Source organism: Mesoplodon densirostris, chromosome 4 (assembly GCF_025265405.1).
Source record: "Mesoplodon densirostris isolate mMesDen1 chromosome 4, mMesDen1 primary haplotype, whole genome shotgun sequence".
Lineage (NCBI taxonomy): Eukaryota > Metazoa > Chordata > Mammalia > Artiodactyla > Ziphiidae > Mesoplodon > Mesoplodon densirostris.
In genome coordinates this window covers 177,297,196-177,318,099 of record NC_082664.1, presented here as the reverse complement: position 1 = coordinate 177,318,099, position 20,904 = coordinate 177,297,196, and the positions used below count along the sequence as shown (strand labels likewise).

At 45.2% G+C, this 20,904-nt stretch overlaps 1 protein-coding gene and 1 long non-coding RNA gene across 2 annotated transcripts in view; one reads left to right on the top strand and one right to left on the bottom strand.

Moving 5' to 3' along the window:
• Window positions 1–20,904, top strand: part of FAM107B (family with sequence similarity 107 member B) — a 218,155-nt gene that overhangs the window by 57,889 nt on the left and 139,362 nt on the right. The window lies entirely within an intron of this gene.
• On the bottom strand, window positions 8,773–9,433 carry LOC132488910 (uncharacterized). The gene is made up of 3 exons (XR_009531820.1): window positions 9,324–9,433; window positions 9,073–9,215; window positions 8,773–8,872 (listed from the first exon to the last, which is right to left on the bottom strand). It is a non-coding gene; the product is annotated as an uncharacterized LOC132488910 (long non-coding RNA).

The window sequence follows — 20,904 nt, the reverse complement described above, 5'->3', positions numbered from 1 at the left end:
CATATTTTTCTATCCTACTGAACTTTCCCTGGCTTTTTATTTCCTGAGAGATTTCCTTGATTGTATCTCCAGCCTCTTTTAATTTCAGCTGTCATATTTGTAATTTCTAAAAGTCTTTCTTGAGCTCTGATTGTTTCTTTTTTGCACATAATCTGCTGCTGTTTTAAGGGGTCTTCTCTTTTCTCTCTGAAGATGTTAGTGACTTTTTTGATATTTTCCCCCACTCTCTGTATTGTCTCTGATTCTCCTGAGTCTCTTTTTTCTCGTTTCTCTCTCGTGTTGGAAGTTGTCCTCAAACATCTGCTGAGCCTTGCTTTATATATATTTATATATGTGTATATATATATATATATATATATATATATATATTTCTTTATTTGACTGCATTGGATCTTAGTTGTGGCACGTGGGCTTAGTTGTCCCATGGCATGTGGAATCTTAGCTCCCTGACCAGAGATCGAACCCACATCTCCTGCATTGGAAGGCAGATTCTTAACCACTGGACCTCCAGGGAAGTCCCAGCCTTGCTTCTTGTTTGTATTCGGGAAAGAAGCAGTAGAAAGGGTGCTGGAAACTCTAGGAACTCTCTTTGTGAGGTCTGGAGTTTGCCAATTAGTGACAGCACGACAAGACAACGGCTGGACCACAGCTCTTTATTGTAAACACCCTGACATCAATATTTAATGCTCTTCCTCTGGTTTAGGTCTAAGACGGGTCCTCCAACCCACCTTGAAGGTAACCTGACTGTATCGTAAAGGCAGTGGTTTGACTATTTAGCCCAGCACTACTCAGAGAGCCAAGAAACATAGCTCATTTCCCATCAGATCCAATCCTGCATCTCTGGCCTCCAACACTATTGTAGGAAGAAAATGAAGATTCTCAGGTTTTTTTTCCGGGTTGCATAGTAGTCCCATTCAGGTCAGTTTCTTTGGATACACGTTCCAGTTTTCAGGCCTCCTCCCCCAGCGCCTTCCTGAGACTGAGTCTGGATTTCCTGGAGGAGGGCAGGGGATGCTGGTTCAAGGCTTCGGATCCCCATGCTGCCGTCCGTGCCCTCATCGTCCTCTAATGACGACTGGCAGGTCTGGATTTGTCCTGGGCCTGCTGTCCCTGCTGAGGTGCCACCGTCTCTTATGGCCTTTTGAGCCATTCTGTGGCTCCAACTACTGGGCTTCATGGCCCAGCCATTTGCATCTTGGCTTAAGATCGCAGCACACTGTCACCAGTATGACCTGAGCCGAGGCCATCGGCCCACCAAGTCTCTGAGGCACACGGAAACCTGTAGAGTCCCAGAGCTAACAGACTGCAGGGGTCCAGGAACACGGTCTTGGGGACACCCAACAGTCCCCTCCCACCACCAGCTCTCAGCTAGCAGCACTGCAGCCCCACGTGGGGCACAGCTGAATAAGAACCTTCTCCCCGATGCGTGCAGGAGCTCCCAGGGTGGGCAACCATGAACCCTGATGTTCTGCTCTTTCCATTCCATCCATTTAACGTGCTCTGTTCCAGGATTTCTGTGCAGAGTAGCGAAAACAGGACACAAGCCCCTGCCTAGTCTCCCATCTCAGGTCCCCACTCTCTTCCCCTCTCCCCCAGAAATGGCAAGAGATCTGCATTAACTTCTTGCAACTCAAAGACTCTCCCCGACTCCCAGATTCCTCCAGCCCTCGGGGGCATCCCTCTCCCTTTTCCCTGCCTTGGGGCTGAAATGGTGAACAATTACAGGGGGCTTTTTTTTTTTTTGCGGTACGCGGGCCTCTCACTGTTGTGGCCTCTCCTGTTGCGGAGCACAGGCTCCAGACGTGCAGGCTCAGCGGCCATGGCTCACAGGCCCAGCCACTCCGCCGCATGTGGGATCTTCCCGGACCGGGGCACGAACCCGTGTCCCCTGCATCGGCAGGCGGACTCTCAATCACTGCGCCACCAGTGAAGCCCTACAGGGGGCTTTTTTAAACAACAGTCCCCTGTCAAACACTTATGTTTTCTGGGTAACACTGCCCATGCTGTGAAGTGAACATCCTTAGAGATAAAGCTGTGCTGACATGTATGGAATTGCAGGGCCAAGGGCCGCCAAAGATACAGAGGTTTTGGGTGCATACTGTCAACTGGGGAGAGGGAGTAACATTATAAGCCGTTATCCTCCCTTACAGCTGTGTGGTTACCTTGATCTGATCAGTCAGAAGTGGGCACGGATTCGAGTGAGACTCTAAAGCTGTCTGCAGAGGAGGACGTGCAGGGGAAGGGACAGGAGAGAGGGGAGGAGCTCAGCCCCCCGAGACTCAGCAGCCAAGACCTGGGCTGCAGCAGAAACCCGGAGTTTAGGAAGAAAAGTCTGAGGACACCGGAAGCCCTAAAGTGAAAGGTGGGCACACTTTTAGTCTCAGTCGCCACTAAGGAAATTGCCAGAAACTACAGTCCAAAGTGAATACGAATTCTGGACTCATGTCCTGAAACAAAGCTCTTCTTGGTTACTTCAGAGAAAAAGAAATTTAAGGGAAAAAAACAAAACAAAACAAAATCCAAAACCTTCTTGTCTGAAGCTCTGCTCATTTTGTTCCTTTGTTCCCAGCACTGATTTTGTAAATGGTTAAGGCTTAGGGTCACCATAAGGGTGGTCTTGGCTTCCAGCCAGTCACCCCCGCTTCTTAAAGTATCAAAGAATCTGTGCGCTTTTCTTTTTTTTTGTTGTTTTGTTTTGTTTTGTGTTTTTGCTGTACGCGGGCCTCTCACTGTTGCGGCCTCTCCCGTCGCGGAGCACAGGCTCCAGACGCGCAGGCTCAGCGGCCATGGCTCACGGGCCCAGCCGCTCCGCGGCATGTGGGATCTTCCCAGACCGGGGCACGAACCCGTGCCCCCTGCATCGGCAGGCGGACTCTCAACCACTGCGCCACCAGAGAGGCCCTGTGCGCTTTTCTTTTTAATTTTTTTAAACATCTTTATTGGAGTATAATTGCTTTATAATGGTGTGTTAGTTTCTGCTTGTGCGCTTTTCTTAAGTGATGCTGATGGGCTAGGGTCTTGACTTGGTAAACTTGGGGCATTTTTTGCTCTTTGACAAGAAACTGTGACTTTAAGCCTCAGACTAGTTTGGGGAAACCTACAGGCACCACTGGAAACAAATCAAATCAGAATCTCTGGAGTGGAGCCTAGGCATCGGTACTTTTTAAATGCTCCATGTGTGTGTATGTATGTATGTATGTATGTATGTATGTATGTATGTGTGTGTGTGTGTATTTTGTTTGTTTGTTTCAATAGACTTTTTTTTAAAGCAGTTGTAGGTTTACAGAAAAATTGAATGGAAAGTACAGTGAGTTCCCATTTACCCCCTTTCTTCTCCCCCCAGTTTCTCCTGTTATTAACATCTTGCATTAGTGAGGGATATGTGTAACAATTGATGAGCCAATACTGATACATTACATAAATTAAAGTTCATAGTTTACATTAGAGGTCACTCTTTGTGGTATACATTCTATGTGTTTTTTTTGTTTTTTGTTTTTTTTTTTGCAGTACGCGGGCCTGTCACTGTTGTGGCCTCTCCCGTTGCGGAGCACAGGCTCCGGAAGCGCAGGCTCAGCGCCCATGGCTCACGGGCCCAGCCGCTCCGCGGCATGTGGGATCTTCCTGGGCCGGGGCACGAACCCACGTCCCCTGCATCGGCAGGCGGCCTCTCAACCACTGCGCCACCAGGGAAGCCCCATTCTATGTGTTTTGACCAATATAAAGTGACAAGTATCTGTCAATACAGCATCACACAGAATAGCTTCACTGCCCTAAACATGCCCTGTGCTGCACCCCTTCCTCTCTCTCTCTCCCTCCATCCCCCTGAACCCCTCCACAGTCTTGCCTTTTCCAGAATGTCATATAGTTGGAATCATACAGTATGTAGCTTTTCACAGTGGCTTCTTTCCCTTAGCAACATGTATTTAAGGTCCATCCCTTTTCATGGCTTGATAGCTCATTTCTTTTCATACCTGAATAACAGTCCATCTTATGTACTTGAATAATATTTTGGTGCATGGATGTACCACAATTTATCCATTCGGCTACTGAAGCACATCTTGGTTGCTTCCAAGTTTTAGTAATTATGAATAAAGCTACCATAAACATTCACATGTAGCTTTCTGTGTAGATGTAAATTTTCAACTCATTTGGGTAAATGTCGAGGGGTGCAATTGCTGGAGAGCCTGCAAGAGTACGTTCAGTTTTATAAGAAACAGCCAAACCGTCTTCCAAAGTGTTTGTACCATTTTGCATTCCCACTAACAATGAATGAGAATTCCTGTTGCTCCACATCCTCGTCAGCATTTGGTGTTGTCAGTGTTTTGGATTTTGGCCATTCTGATAGGTGTGTGGTGGTATCTCATTGTTGTTTAATTTTCATTTCCTGATGACACAGGGTGCTAAGCATCTTTTCATATGCTATTTTGGCATCTGTGTATCTTCTTTAATGACATTTCTTCTCAGATCTTTTGCCCATTTTTAAATTATGTTGTTTGTTTCCTTCCTGTTGAGTTTTAGAAGTTCTGGATACTAGCCCTTTATCAGATACATGTTTTGCAAATATTTTCTCCCAGGCTAGTGCTTGTCTTTTCACTCTCTTAACAGTGTCTTTTGCAGACCAGATATTTTTAATTTCAGTAAAGTCCAACTTACCAATTTTTTCCTTCAGACATCCTGCCAGGGTTGCGATCCAGCACCCAAAGAAAAGAGTAAATATGGCCTAGCTGCATATTTATTTTACCACTGGTCTCAAAGACTGTTACCCTGGGAAATTCAGCTTCATGGATCATGAAGTGGAAAACATCCTATCGTATCCGCACCACAGATCTCTGTCTGAAATGCACACCAAGTCATGAGAAAGGGAAATGGCCAGTCTGGGTTCAGTCCTCCTAAGGTGGAGAGACTGGGCAGTCATACGAAGTGACAGCAAGATGGGAGATGGAAGGGAGACTGAATAGAGCACCCAGGCTGGAACGTTTGTCAGTAATGCTGGGGACTGAGGGCTCTGCCATTTACAGCCATTAACGCACTCTGTGTCCTCCAAAGCCCGGTGAGAATTTGTATCCTTTTTCTCATAAGCTTGCTCTCTCTTCCACAAGCTGGGATTCACCAAGAGACTGATGACTTCTTTTTTTTGGCCACACCACGTGGCATGCGGGATCTTAGTTCCCCGACCAAGGATTGAATTCACATCCCCTACAGTGGAAGCACAGAGTCTTAACCACTGGACCCCCAGGGAAGTCCCCAGGACTTCTTTTAAAATTACTTTTAAAAAAATTCCAATATGTATGAATATTTCACTATTATGATCGAGTGGGGGTAGGGAGCCACATCTATGGATGTCAAAAGTAAAATGACTTTAACAGAATGAAGAATGAAAAAGAAAAGGCGAATAAATACTTGGGCCCTCCTACTTACGGCCCTAACGTGGGTCCCTCATCTATGCCAGCTGCCACGGCTCACGGAGGGAAGGGGAGTCTTTGTGAGGCCAGGGTGACCTGAGTTCCAACAGTGGCCCATGCAGAGCACAGTCCTGGGAGCAGAACTTTGTCCTCTGCAGGAATGCATTCACCTCTCTTCCATCTTGGTGACACCCTTCTGGTGACCATCATTCCTTTGGTCCTGGTGACTTGGTGCTGAGTAGAAATCTCTGGAAGGTACCTGGAAGCACAAGCTCTCCGAGCTGCCAAGTGTGATGATCACCTGGCCCAGAGGACCAGTCTGTCTCTGTGTCCTTGAAGAGAATCTCATTGTGGGATAAACTGGGAGGAAGCAGATGAAAGGTGGTTGTAAGAGCTTATGAACTCGCTTAAGAGGTGGCTGTGATAGAGCCAGGGCCAGACCATTTCAAATCATCTTTACTCTCTCTCTCTTTTTAAATTTTTCTTAAATGGAAGTGTAGTTGTTTTACAGTGTTGCGTATCTTTCCTCTCTTTTAGTGTGTTTAAATAAACTAACATAAAATTTACCATTTAAACCATTCTTATGTGTACAGTTCAGTAAGTGCATTCAGTAAGTTCTGCCCCCTTAACTGCCATCCATCTCCAGAACTTTTTCTTCATCCTACACTGAAACTCTATACCCATTAAACACCAACTCCCCATTTCCCCCCAAAACCCAACCCCTGGAAACCACCGTTCCACTTTGTCTCTATGAATTTGACTACTCTAGGTACTTCATATAAATAGAATCATACAGTGTTTGCCCTTTTGTGTCTGGTTTATTGCACTCAGCATAATGTTTTCAAGGTTCATCCATGTTGCAGCATCCATCAGAATTTCATTCCTTTTAAAGGCTGAATAATATTCCATTGTATGGATATATCACAGTTTGTTTATCCATTCATCCGCTACTGGACATTTAGCTATTGTGAATGCTGCTGCAATGAAAATGGGTATACAAATACCTATTCAAGTCCCTGCTTTCAGCTCTTCTGGGTGTGTACCTAGGAGTGGAATTGCTGGGTCATACAGTTATTCTGCACTTAGCTTTTTGAGGAACCACCATGTTTTCCACAGCAGCTGCACCATTTTACATGAGCACCAGCAATGCACAAGGGTTCCAATTCTTTACATCCATGCCAACACTTGTTTTTCTGTTTGCTTTTTGATAATACCCACCCCAATGGTATGAACTGGTATCTCACTTTGGTTTGATTTGCATTTCCCTAATGATTAACAATGCTGAGCATCTTTTCATGTGCAGATTGGCCATCTGTATATCTATCTGGAGAAATGTCTATTCAAGTTCTTTGCCCGTTTTTGAGTTGGGTTGTTAGTTTTTGTTGTTGTCATTGAGTTGCAGTTCTTCATATATTCTGGATATTAATCTCTCAGATATATAGGATTTGTAAATATTTTCTCCCATTCTGTGGGTTGAACTCTGTTTTGATCCCACCTCAGATATGTCCAGTTTAATTTTTAACCACCCAACTGGACCAGGTGCCCCCTCTATTTTATTCCTGATTTTGTCAGGGACTTGTCTCTGGGTAGACCCACCTTTCTGAGGCTGGGCTCTAACCTCTCAACATTTTTAGAGTAAAGAGTAGAAAATCATTTGCTAGTGGATGTTCCTATGACTTCGAGCACCTTGTTAGCTCTCAGTTCCAACCTGTTCCTTTTTATTTGGATGATTCATTTATCGTATTTATTTTACATAGCAATTTACCCAAAACTTTACTATTAGCCTCTTAGGACAGTTAGAAATTTAGGACAAAATAAAGTGATTGGATTTATCCTGCTAAGCCTTAAAATCTCTATTACTTGATGCAGGAAGGTGGATGTCATTCAATTATTTAACATTCTGTGAGGACGTACATGTAGGCCACGTGGATGTGCACTCTCTGAGCAGAGAAAGTTGGCTCCTACTGTCTATAAAATGGGAATCATAATTGCTGCTTTTCTCAAATCTACACAAAAATGCCAGGGGTTTACTTAGCACCAGCTGGGAAAAGAACCCAGATTTCTGCCCAAGCATTTTAGCATTTCCTCTCTCTTTTCCTCTCCCCCTATAAAAAACTTTTATTAAAACCATCATGATTGGTTCTCTGCTCAACCATTTCTGATGCTACTACCCCTGGAAACAAACAGAAATTGTAGTCTACCATGCTCCCCTGACCATAAATGGCAACCTTAAAAAAAAAATAAAAATAAAAATCGAGGCAGCGTTTCTGGAAAAAGCAGACTTTAAGACCAAACTTGACATCATGCCCTCCTGTGAGTGTGAAAACTGGAACCATTTCCTTACTGATTGCTAAAGCAGGGTCAGCAACTGCATTTCATTATAACTTAAGGAAGACTTAGAAATGGGTCAGTGTCATTTTTAAAAGGCGAATTTTTGTTTTGTGGTTTGTTCAAACTCAGAAAGATCTAAACCTGACTCTGCTATGGAAGAGCTGGCCTTCCCCAGCTGGAAGACCACCAAATGCATGGCTTTTTGTAGGGTTTTTTAAAAGATAACAAATGCGATTATTAAGTTAAAGCCTTTACGAAAAGGATCAACACCATTACAACCGAGAGTTAATTCAATCACATCTAGCCTAGGAAAAATGCTGAGCACAAGACAGATGTTTAGATATACACATACATACTACATTGTGTATATACATATAATATTGTGTATATACACAAACAAATCATGTATTTCTCTTTGTTCCTTAAGAATATTTCATTAAATGCACTCGTTTGGGCTTCCCTGGTGGTGCAGTGGTTGAGAGTCTGCCTGCCGATGCAGGGGACATGGGTTCGTGCCCCGGTCCGGGAAGATCCCACATGCCGCGGAGCGGGTGGGCCTGTGAGCCGTGGCTGCTGAGCCTGCGCGTCTGGAGCCTGTGCTCCGCGGCGGGCGATGCCACAGCAGTGAGAGGCCCGCGTAAGCAAAAAAAAAAAAAAAAAAAGCACTTGTTTGTGGAACAAATTATCATAATTTCTGCATTTCCTTTTCAGTGTATTTCCTATTCTTCTGTTGAAAAGAATACATAGAATTTTCAATTCTGCGGTATTTTTTACTGGTGGGCTGTTAATTGCCAACAGCAGGAAGCCAGGTCTCTAGAAATCTGTTTTAAAGCTTTGAGAATGTTGTGACAATTGTTTTAATTATATTCTGTTTGCTAAGAAGTACCTCAGAAAGGAGCTGCTACACTGCTCGACTCAAAAGGCCACCAGAGGGATAAGTTTGCAACGGGCTCGCTTCTCAAAGGTCACCACTATGACACCACACAAATACCTCTTCCCTTGTCCTTTTGGTTGGGGGGAAAAAAAAAAATCCTTGCCTGGGGCCAGCCGTGCCTTCTGCCTGGTTTCCCTTTCCTGATGTGTAATCCGAGCGGATGCCCTGGATGCCTTCTTTCCGTTCCCACGTGGGATGATTCTGTCTGTGAGAGACAGGAAACTATGATTGGAGCTGTTTGTGACCATTTAAACGGGAGGGCTCGGCCCGGCACTGGCCTTTTTAAAAGTTAAGTTTGTTAGAGAGCCTTTCATGAGATCAGCATGATGTCAGGGAACATGAGGTTAAATTAGCACATTAAAGAATAACAGCAGTAGCTGACAGTCAGATGAACTCAAGGCTTACTTCCATAAGACATCAATGGAGACAGGAGTTTTCCAAGGCAAACATGACTGGGTTTCTCGGCTGGGTCTTGTCTGGCACCAACGTGAAGCTCTTGATGGTTTAGAGCAGCGGTCCGCAACCTTTCTGGCACCAGAGACCGGTTTCTGGAAGACAATGTTTCCACAGAGTGGGGGGGGGGGTTGCTTCAGCCTGCAATGCCAGAGATGGGGAGCTGGGGAGAGGCAGATGAAGCTTCGCTCCCCGCCGCTTACCTCCAGCTGTGCAGCCTAGTTCCCTACAGAACGCGGACCGCTGGCCCGGGGGCCGGGGACCCCTGGTTCAGAGCACTCAAGTGGCCACGCTTGCGGTGAGGCAGGACGGGGATGCGTGCGTGCGCGCGCCTGCGTGCGTGCGTGCGCGTGCGTGCATCTGTGCGCGTGCGCCCCACGTGTCAGCCACAGTCCTGGCGCTTCCCTGTAACCAGATGAAGCTTATTAGCGATCACCGCTTAAACTGTGCTCACCCCGGGGTCATTTCTCCCCTCTTGCTTGCAGCATCCAAGTGATCCGCTCGGCCTTGAGTTCCTCCCGGGCTGGTGCGATTTCAGATAATTTGGGCTGTCAGAGCTGCCAGTGGAAAGTGGAGGTTATTTAGTCTGTTTCAACATCTGGGAAGGAGCTCGTCATTGTTTACATTGTTTACTGCATGCCCTAGGCACTGCAGCCGATTACCCATCATGGATCCTGCTCAGGAAGCAGAGATAAACCCAGGCTGGATTTCTCAGCTTCTACTCCCATCCCTGTTTTTATTGTCATTTCAGAATCAGGACATTAATCTTTTATGGTATCTCGTCTGATATCTACTAATTACTCTCCCTACATTAAATTCCCTGCAAACACTGAAATGCCCCCAAGGCTTCCATATGGAAGAAAGCCACCCACTCCATTTTTCTTGAGTTCTGAAAGTTACAAGTCGGGGAGCCAGGGGCTCTCCCCCTCATCTCCCAAGGTGCTTAGAAGATGCCAGGCTTAATGGCCATTTATTGTGACAGTGCTTGCCTCCTGCTTCATAAATCGCCCCAGGAAATGGCTCACCTTCAAAGAATAGTCTTTCCACTGGGGATTATTTCTCAACCCTTTGTTGATGCTCTCCTGGATTTTGCTTGACATCGTTTAGTGAGCTACTCTCTGTGCATCACAATCGTTGTTACTGCTTTTGTTGCTGTTGTTCCAAAGGACTCCTCACTGTCCTCCCTGCTCACAGGCTCTCCACACGCCCATCCAGTCTGCACCGTTTCCAGACTAATCTTCCCGATGGGCAATCTTTTGGCTCCAATACAGGCTTCCCACACCCTTGCGAATTAAGTAAAAAGCCTTAGCCTTACGATGACACTCAAACACCGTACCATGTGGTTCAGCCTACTTCCCCCTCCCCTACAAACGTCCTCTCTGGGACCAAACCTGTGTCTTCTTATTCTCATCGCACACATACTTCCCCTGCCTTTCCTCGTACTGTCTCTTTAGTCTAGAACTACGAACGCCTTCCTCCCATCTCTTCCTGCCCACAGTATGCCCAGTTTCCACACTCCAAATCAAACCTATTTCCTTCATCAAGATTTTCTTAGTCCCTCAAAGAGATGTGGTCGTATCCTTCTCAGAACCTCCACAGCATGTGCTCCTGCCACGTTCAGGGTGATCAAATCTACTGGGACCACTGGAGAGTGTGTTATGGTAAATACAGGCAGACACAGACTGATGGATAGTTTGAATTCCAGTTGATAAAAGGCTTAAGACATCAATCAGCTCCCTGTGATGTAACTTACCACAGCTGGATTGAGTTGCTAGATTTCTCCAAAACAACAGAGGGCCACGGGGAAGACTGGCTGCCTCAAGGTGAATCTTGTATAGCTCTTCATAGCCCCCACATGTGTTGAATGATCTCTCCAGGTGGTTTCTAGCTCTAAGACCTATAACTCTATGAACAACTTCTATTTGTTACTGCTCATAAAAGTCACGGGCCAATATTTTATTTTCACCTGGCACATAAAGATGAGAGAGGTTAATTGAATAACCTAGGCTCGTGCAGCAAGGCAACACTTGTTCTCAAACCAGACTTGAGGTATTTGGAGCTCAGAGTCCCACTGCCTCCCCTTCTTTTGTTGATCAATTACGTACAGCAAAGTTGAGGTGATAATTTATCATCTAAATCGACACTTTTGTGTGTGAAAGGGGACATTGTTAATAATCATTCTGGAACGACAGGCATAAACCATGATATATGGGTACTAAATTTAGGCGTAGGGGAAAAGTAAGGTAGTTTTGTGGTTTTTTTTTAATGAGGTCGTCAACAGACCTTAAATTTGGATTCTTCAAAATGTATGGGGTACTCTAAATGTACAAGCATTTGTATTGCTTGCCACTCATAAAAACACTCCTGTGTGGTTAGGTTGGCTGCACTTCCGCCCTTGTAGCAAAAGGAAGCATATGGCGAAGCTGCCCATCCCAGCCCCAAAGTGGTTAATCATGAGTGGAACAGTTTTTTTTCTTTCATTTTTTGGCTACTCTGTGAGGCTTGTGGGGCCTTGGTTCCCCAACCAGGGATGGAACTGGGTCCCCTGCGGTGAAAGCTCGGAGTCCTAATGACTGGACCACCAGGAAATTCCCTGGAACAGTCTTAACTTTCAAATGTCACCCCTCCCATTAACACACCAATCTCTACTACCTTCTCAAATCGATAATTATTAGATTGTTCAAAGGGAGCCAGAAGTCTCTAGGGAAGCAAACCTCTGGAGTGCCCTGGGTGTGTATCTTATTTTGCTTGCCCTTCCCACTTGTTTCTCATCTCTGAGCAAACTGTTAGCTGATGTCTGTTGCCACCACACAGAATCAAAAGAGGACTCCTGTAAGGTTGGTGCTCCAGGCGATTTCTCACTCTGTGGATATAATAACAGAGAGTACGCCAAAATTGCAGGATGGCCCTTTGCCTCCAAACCTGTAATTGTCTCTTATTTACCAAGCAACCCTCTGGTCTTGGCTAGGAATTGTCTATTCCTAGAAAAGATGATGCAGTGGAATAAAGAGCAGTGGGTGTTGGATATAGACTTGGGTTTGAATCCAGCGCAAACTACTACCACTAGCTGCAAAATGAGGAAAACCATGCCTGATTCATAGAGGTTTTCATGAAGTATAAATTCAACAGTAGGGCTTCCCTGGTGGCGCAGTGGTTGAGAGTCCGCCTGCCGATGCAGGAGACACGGGTTCGTGCCCCGGTCTGGGAAGATCCCACATGCCGTGGAGCGGCTAGGCCCGTGAGCCATGGCTGCTGAGCCTGCGCGTCCGGAGCCTGTGCTCCGCAACGGGAGAGGCCACGACAGTGAGAGGCCCGTGTATCGCAAAAAAAAAAAAAAAAAAAAAAAAAAAAATTCAACAGCATATGTAGAGCTTTCAGCTCTCATCTTGGTCTCATAGCGAGCCTTGGTTATCACTGCTGAAGACTTTGACCCCAAAGCAGCAGACTCACCACTCAGCGTGAGTCAGCAGGTGAGGGAACTGTACCCACAGCGTAACCTGGGGGATGCAGACCTGGTACTTGATCTTGCCTTGGGCTTTCTCCACTCGCTTTTTTTTTTTTTTTTTTTTAGAGACACGGAGTTTGGAGGAACAAGCTAGAATAGAATATAAACTCAGAGTTCTCATCTTCTCTTTGCTCATAGCTATTGAGATTATATTTTATAAATCCCCCAAATAAAATATATGGTCTGACCATACAAAAAAGGTTGTAACTGACACTGTCTCATAAAATCCAGAAAGGTGGTTTCCTTACTCATTGTGCTTTTCACATAGCAAGCGATGAAAATAAATGAGTGTGTGGAATAATTAATAAATAAATAAATAAATGAGTCTGTGGAATAAATGAGTGAATGAATGAGATACCATCACTACCATCACTGGTGTGGACATATTTATACATTTATATGTACAATTATATGTATTTATATTTATACAAATATAAATATTTTTATACATTACATAAATTTATAAAAATATAAATATAAACTTGCACAGTTTTTATATACATGTACATAATTTTTGCATCCTGCTCTCCCTGATATATTTGCTATTTGCTCTATCAGTCAAGGTCCCAACAGGAAACAGATGGCCCTCGAATTAGAATAATTCAAGAAGAGCTTAATAAAGCGACTGTTTATGAAAGTGTGGGTGGGATGGAGAGGAACCATAAGGAACACTAGTGACAGTGGAAGAGCTGTTACTAGTCCTAGGCCTCAAGGGATGAGGGCAGGAGGAAGCTGCCACAGGAACCTGGATAAAAGAGCATTTCCTGAGAAGGCTGCCTTGATAGGAGGTCAGTGGAATGAGCGCCTGGACCGCACTGTCCTCCCTCCCTTTGATCTCCTGCTCGTGGACCGAGCCCAGTGGGGAGTCAGAGCCCTGGGGAACCCATGATATAGTTATCAAGGAGGGAAGGAAGGGGGAGGGGAGGGGAAGGGGAGGGGAAGGGGAGGGGACGAGGTGGCACGTGGGAGACATTGGGTTTGGGCTATGTCTGAGATCCGAGGTACATTTTTTTTTCTTTTCTTTTTTTCTTTTTTTTTTTTGCGGTACGCGGGCCTCTCACTGCTGTGGCCTCTCCCGTTGCGGAGCACAGGCTCCGGACGCGCAGGCCCAGCGGCCATGGCTCACGGGCCCAGCCGCTCCACGGCACGTGGGATCTTCCCGGACCGGGGCACGAACCCGTGTCCCCTACATCGGCAGGCGGACTCTCAACCACTGCGCCACCAGGGAAGCCCCGAGGTACATTTTTTAAAGAGGAATTTAAAAGCGAAAACTGTTACTAGAGGCTTGGTTTCTTGCAGTGGTTCCCTGCCTAGAATTCCGCCACCTCCCCCTCCGGCACTTGGGTGTCATCTCCCCTAAGTCGTCTTCCTTCCACTGGCCTCTCATGACCTACAGGCGCCTGAGCGCCTTCCTCTTTGCTCTCCCCTCGCACTTCTGACGTTCTAGTGACTGGTTTCCTTCTCCAGGGGACTGGGGTTTGCTCCTCCTCTTCTCTCCCACACCCAGCCTAGCGGCAGGCGCACAGTAGGTGCTCCATCACTGTTGGTTTGAATGGATGACTAAGTTTCCCACGAAAAGAAAGCAAGCTTGCCACTCAGCTACTACACCTGGTTCCCTTGGTTTTCTAGATTGAAGCCTAGAACCGCCGCCTTCCCTGTAAGCGCGTCTCTTCTTCCTTAGAAGGGCAGGCAAGTGAAGACCCCCGAGAGAAAGAGGCGAGGGCGCTGGTGAAGCCAAGCATCTGGAGGTCGGCAGCGCCCCGAGCCTGGCAACAGCAGGAGGATGGGTGGAGTGGGGCGCTCAGACCCGCAGCCACGTCTGGAGAAAGGAAGCTCCGGTTATCAATTCCTGGTAAAGGAACTTGGGGCATCGCTTAAACTAACACTCGAATTCCCAGTAACACCCTTCTCTTTCTGGAAGCCCTGACACAGGAGACCCTGAAGAAAACAGCAGATATCCTGATACGAAGGTCAGAGGGATCTGCAGGATGCCGGGGAGGCTGAGCTGCCAGAAGCATCTCTTCCCCAGCTTTACTCTCTTCTTTGCTTAGTTCACTTTTGGTCGGTGGTGTGTGGTGTGTATGTGTGTTTGCTTGTGTATGTATGTGCATGTGTGTGTGCTCGTGTGTGCATAGGTATTTGTGAATATGTGCATATCCCTGTGTGTGTTTGTATGTGTTCATATGTGGGTGCTTGTGTGTATGTGTTTGCATGTGTGTCTGATTTATGTATGTGTGCGTCTGTGTGTGTTTGTGTATATGTGTATGTGTGTTTGTGTGCATTTGTGTATGTGTGTATATGTGTTCGTGTGGTTTTGTGTGTATATGTGTTTGAGTGTGTGTGTTTGTGTGTGTATGTGTATATGTGTGCCTGTTTATGTATGTGTGTATCTGTTTATATGTTTGTATATTTGTATATGTGCGTTATACGTGTGTGTGTATGTGTGCCTGTGTTTATGAGTGTTTGTATATTTGTATACGTGTGTGTATACGTGTGTGTTTATATGTGTGCATCTGTGTTTGTATGTGTTTGTATATTTGTATATGCGTGTGTGTGCTTATGCATATGCCTGTGGAAGTCTGTGTATGTGTGTGTACATATGTTTGTGTGTATGTGTGTATGTACGCGTTTTTGTGGATGTGTTTATGCATGTTTGTGTGTGCACGTGTGTGTGTATAAGTTACTGGACCCTTATGCTCTAGGAGTAGTTCTAGCCCACTGTCTGCAGGAGCCAAAATTGGGCAGAGAAGCATTTCTAGGCAGAAAGAGAAGGCAAATGAGAGAGAAGGGCTCAGGGCAGCACTTTCATTAGAACCTGCCCCTCCCCTGCCACACCTGTCCCTTTTCTTGCTGAATTTTCCCGTGTGCTCCAGGCGGACTTGAAATCGTCTGGTGAGGTTAGCCCACAAACCGTAAATATTCGCTGAGTGATCACTGTGTGCTAGTGACAGAATTCTCTCGGTTGTGTTGGGTTTTTATTTGCACAGAACTGCCTGGGTTCTGTTGAAGGGAAAAGATATATACTGACCTTTGTAATTATCTCTTTCCAAATAACAACAACTTTGACCCTTCTGTCATTGGGAGGAGCTCGGCATGCTTTCCCTGCTCCCTCCCTCGTTTGATCTGGAAGCATGGCGGGCTGTGAGGTTGTGAGGGGCTGCTCCTTGTTAAGGAGAAAATAAAGCCCATAGAAGTGTGGACTTGGTCAGGTTCACATAATTATGTGGGATTGGAAGGTGGCTCTTCGGACTCTTTTCCATCAGATATCATTGCCTTTCTAAAACGATGCTGACAAGGATTCGTGGAAGGACATTTTAAAAAAATCCTTTTAGGGGTAACGCAGCCTGAATGATGAGAGCTATATGCTGACCCAGGGAACTCCTTAATCCTCTCTAGTAAGCTTTGCCAGGCTTTTTTGAGCATAAAGCTTCTGGGAGGGAAATTCCTGAAAAACAATGAGTTCCATGGCACTACTGTGATTAGAAGAGCTTCCACAATGAATATTCAAAAATGATGTTGCTTTAAGAGATGTGCTTAGTCAGGACCCTGTATGTTGAGGGGCCCAGGAAAGGGCTGGACAGCTGGCGGCTGGCTTCCTTCCACCCCCCTCCCATTCTCTAGGTGGCACTAAGTAACTTTAGTTTAGCACTTTTTCCCCCAGGATGAATTGACACAATGTTTTAAGTTCATTTGAGCAATTTACAAATAGTACTCAAGGTCAAGTCAAACTTCAGGAAAAGAGGTTGAGTTTCTGACCTTGAGTCTAAACTTCTTTACTGCAGTTTCAGCTTTAGCTAGGACTAGAAAAATTTAGGTTTACCAAACAAAAAAGAAAGAAAAAAAAATCCACCTTCAAATTTCCATTTATTCTGGAAGGTTCTACAGGAAACCAAGAGAGTTGTTGGGTGTCACCGCTGAGGGGTGTGATTTCTTACAGACGTAATTCCAGCTTCCACAAATGTGGCTTAGAATAATTTCTGGAAGTGAGATTGGTCAGGATATGGGACCCAGAACTCAGAAGTCACCTCCAGAATTCTTACGGAAGCCCCAAGACAGTGTTTGTGCTGGTGCAACTTGGGTATCTGGCCAAAGCTCTCCTCCTCCCCTGCTTTTTGATCCCTGACAAAAGACCACCTATTTTCCCTCTGCCTGAACTCTGAGGGGTGGATGGAGCAAAGTGGGAAGTGTTCCTTTAATGACTAGTGAGCAGAGGGTCTGGCCTTGCATTTCTTTATAGCTGTGTGACTGTGGTGTTTATATTCTTCATGTGGGAAATGAGGGTGTGAAATAAGAAGAAAGAACTATATATGTATATCCATCTCTGTCCCTGGTTCCTGACACAGAGCTCCTAGGATCCTTGTAAACAGGGGTCCGGGGAGAATCTTAGTTGATCTTTGACCTGGGTGCTTCACACAGAGCTCCTAAAGCCTTGTAATTCCTAAGTGATAAGAGCATCTGACAGAGTTCCTAAATCCTTTGGAATTTCCTGGGTGATAAGAGTGTCTTTTGTTCTAATGAGGTGACTCTTTGTGAGCTCCTGGATGGGGGCTGGTCACCAGAAAGACTAAGGCATGATCAGAAGCTTGACACATTCAGGCCCATCCTCCGTTCTTCAGAGAGGGGAGGGAGCTGGAAATGGAGTTAATAATCATGCCTGTATGAGGAAGCCTCCATAAACGTGCCAAAGTGTGGGTTTTGGAAAGCTTTTGGGTTAGTGATCACATCTCCACATCTCCACACCGTAACCATGGGAACAGAAGCTCCTGCACCCAGGACCCTTCCAGACCTTACCCTATGTACATCTTCATCTGGTCGGGTGTATCCTTTCATATATCCTTGGTAATATATCAGCAGTAGTAAGTGGACTGTTTCCCTGGTTTCTGGGAGACACTAACAAATTAGTGAACCCAAGGAGGGGGTTGTGGGAACCTCTGATTTGTAGCCAAGTTGCACAGCAGTCATGGGGAACCTTGGGACGCACTGCTTGTGGCTGGTGTCTGAAGTGGGAGGCAGTCCTGTGGGGCTGAGCCTTTAACCTGAGGGGTCAGTGCTAACTCTGGTTAGTATCAGAATTGAATTGAATTGTGGACACCCAGCTGGCACTGGAGAATTGTTCAGTGTGGGGAAAAAGTCGAGTGTCAGAAGCATGGTGAGGGTGAGTAGAGGAAAGCAGTGCATTTTTCCAGAACGCGGGGATACCGGCTTTGCCCACCATACACAATTATTGAGGGAGTCATGTGAAATCACATAAGACAGCACTTTACAAATGGAGACGTACTAGACAGAGATGAGGTATTACCAATTTTGTGAACCAGTATGGAACCCAGATAAAAAACTGGTGCCCCAGTTTCCAGCAAAAACTCTTCTTCTCTTGTTCACCAGGTATGGATGAAATCCTTTCGGCACAGTCTCTCTCCCACTTGCATTGTCTTCCAGGGACATCTGGCAGTGTGCCCTGCAGGGCGTCAGGCGTGTGTGGCCTCCTGGAGCATTGGTTTTATGCAAATAAAGAGTTGGGCAGAAACATTCAATTTTTTAAGATCATAAATGCATTTAATTTGACTCCCAGGAAGAAAAGAGAGTTGGGAAACATATATGAAGTGATATTTGCTATGCCTTTTTTTTGAAGTATAGTTGATTTACAATGTTGTATTAGTTTCAGGTGTACAGCAAAGTGATTGTTATACACACACACACACATATATATATATATATATATATTCCTTTTCAGATTCTTTTCCCTTATAGATTATTATACAATATTGAGTATAGGTCCCTGTGCTATACAGTAGGTCTTCGTTGGTTATCTATTTTATATATAGTAGTACACATATGTTAATCCCAAACTTCTAATTTATCCCTCCTCCCACTTTCCCCTTGATAACCATAACTTTGTTTTCTATGGCTGTGAGTCTATTTCTGGTTGGAAATATTCTTCTTCTTTTTTTTTTTGCGGTACGCGGGCCTCTCACTGTTGTGGTCTCTCCCGTTGCGGAGCACAGGCTCCGGACGCGCAGGCCCAGCGGCCATGGCTCACGGGCCCAGCCGCTCCGCGGCACATGGGATCCTCCCAGACCGGGGCACGAACCCGTATCCCCTGCATCGGCAGGCGGACTCTTAACCACTGCGCCAGCAGGGAGGCCTGGAAATATTCTTCTTTAAATAACATCATTCATTCATTCATTCAACCCATGTTTATAGAGTACATATGGAGTAGAATTAGATATAAAAGTAGCTGAAGAGTCGTGATTCTCTCTCATCACTTATTCACGATCTGTAACACAAATCTATGTGCAGGATATATAATAATCCTCAGTTGATCAGGATCTTAGTCTGTTCAGGCTGCTGTAACAAACTACCATAGACTTGAGGGCTTAAACAACAACCATTTATTTCTCACAGTTCTGGAGGCTGGGAAGTCCAAGATCAAGGTGCTAACCGATTCAGTGTCTGGTGAGAGCCCACTTCCTGGTTTATCGATGACCATCTTCTCACTGTGTCCTCACATGCAGAAGGGGCTAGAGAGCTCTCTGGGGTCTCTTTTATAAGGGCACTAATCCCATTCATGAGGGTTCCACCCTCATGACCCTAATCACCCCCAAAGACCCCACCTCTTGTACCATCACATTGGGAATTAGGATTTCAACATATTAATTTGGAGGGGTGGGGGCAGGAAGATATAAACATTCAGTCCATAGCAATCAGTATAGGCAACTAATCTTACCCCTTCCATTCCCCAGTAGTTTGACAGTTTATTTTAATTCAAATATTTTTGCAGTCATTATATAACTTGAAAGTTTGGACCAGCATGTTGAATTACAGCCATAAAGATTGTGTCAGACTTTTCTATGCTGCTGGTTCTGAAATTTCCACCATGTGATAAATGTTTTGTTCTGTGGTTTTCTTGACATCAGGCTCTCTAAACCTTGAAGCACACAATGGTGTGTCTTTGAAATGTTCTTCCCTAGCTAAGAGTAATAATCACTCTTTCCTTTGTAAAACCATACTATGTCTTCTTTACCCAAAGTTCTCTTCTGTTAGTCCCATCACTAAGGATAGCTATTCAATAACTAGCTGTTCTTTCCACTTACACTTAAATTAAAAAAACAAAACAAAACACCAGTAAGGAGCAAACTTGAAGGAAGGCATCATGGTATTGCTGAGAGAGCTGGGGTTCTGACCCAGGAAGATGGTGTGACTCTTACCCCACCTAAAAGCATGCACCTTTAGTCAAATCTTCAACCCTCCAGGGACCCTTCTGCATAATGGGGACAAAGGTATCAACATTGTGGTTTCCCTGACAGTGCTTTTCAACCTTGTCTACAGGGTACCTCTATGTCAGGGTCCCTGCTTCCAAACTTCCTTGACATTCCGTGCTCATCCTAAACATTTAGGTCTGTTCTACTTACCCTTCCACATGTAATCAGACTTGTTTTAATGTACAAATAATGTTTTTCCTCCCAAATCTTTGAGTGGAACTGATGCTCCAGAGAGAGGCTTTATATATCTCTAGCATATTACAGCATACCTCTGGGATGTACCTATACTTTAGAAGTGTGGTTGTTAAGATGATATTCAGGGCTGAAAATATTCAGCAGGTATGCATCAGTAAGAACAATATTGGCCGTTAAAAATGCTGGAGAGGGTGTGGAGAAAAGGGAACCCTCCTGCACTGCTGGTGGGAATGTACGTTGGTGCAGCCACTGTGGAAAACAGTATGGAGGGTCCTCAGAAAACTAAAAATAGACCACATGCTCTTGCAATCCCACTCCTGGGCATATACCTGGACAAAACTATAATTCAGAAAGATACATGCACCCCTATGTTCATAGCAGCACTATTCACAATAGCCAAGACATGGAAACAACCTAAATGTCCATCAGCGGATGAATGGATAAAGAAGATGTGGTACACATACACAATGGAATACTACTCAGCCATAAAAAAGAGCAAAATAATGCCATTTGCAGCAACATGGATGCAACTAGAGGTTTTCATACGAAATGAACTAAGTCAGAAAGAGAAAGACAAATACCATATGATATCATTTATATGTCGAACCTAAAATATGACACAGATGAACCTATCTATGAAACAGAAACAGACTCACAGACATAGAGAACAGACTGGTGGTTGCCAAGGATTGGGGGGGAGGGAGAGGGATAGACTGAGAATTTGAGGTTGGTCGATGCACACCATTACATTTAGAATGGATAAACAACAAGGTCCTACTGTATAGCACAGGGAGTATATCCAGTCTTCTGGGATAAACCATCATG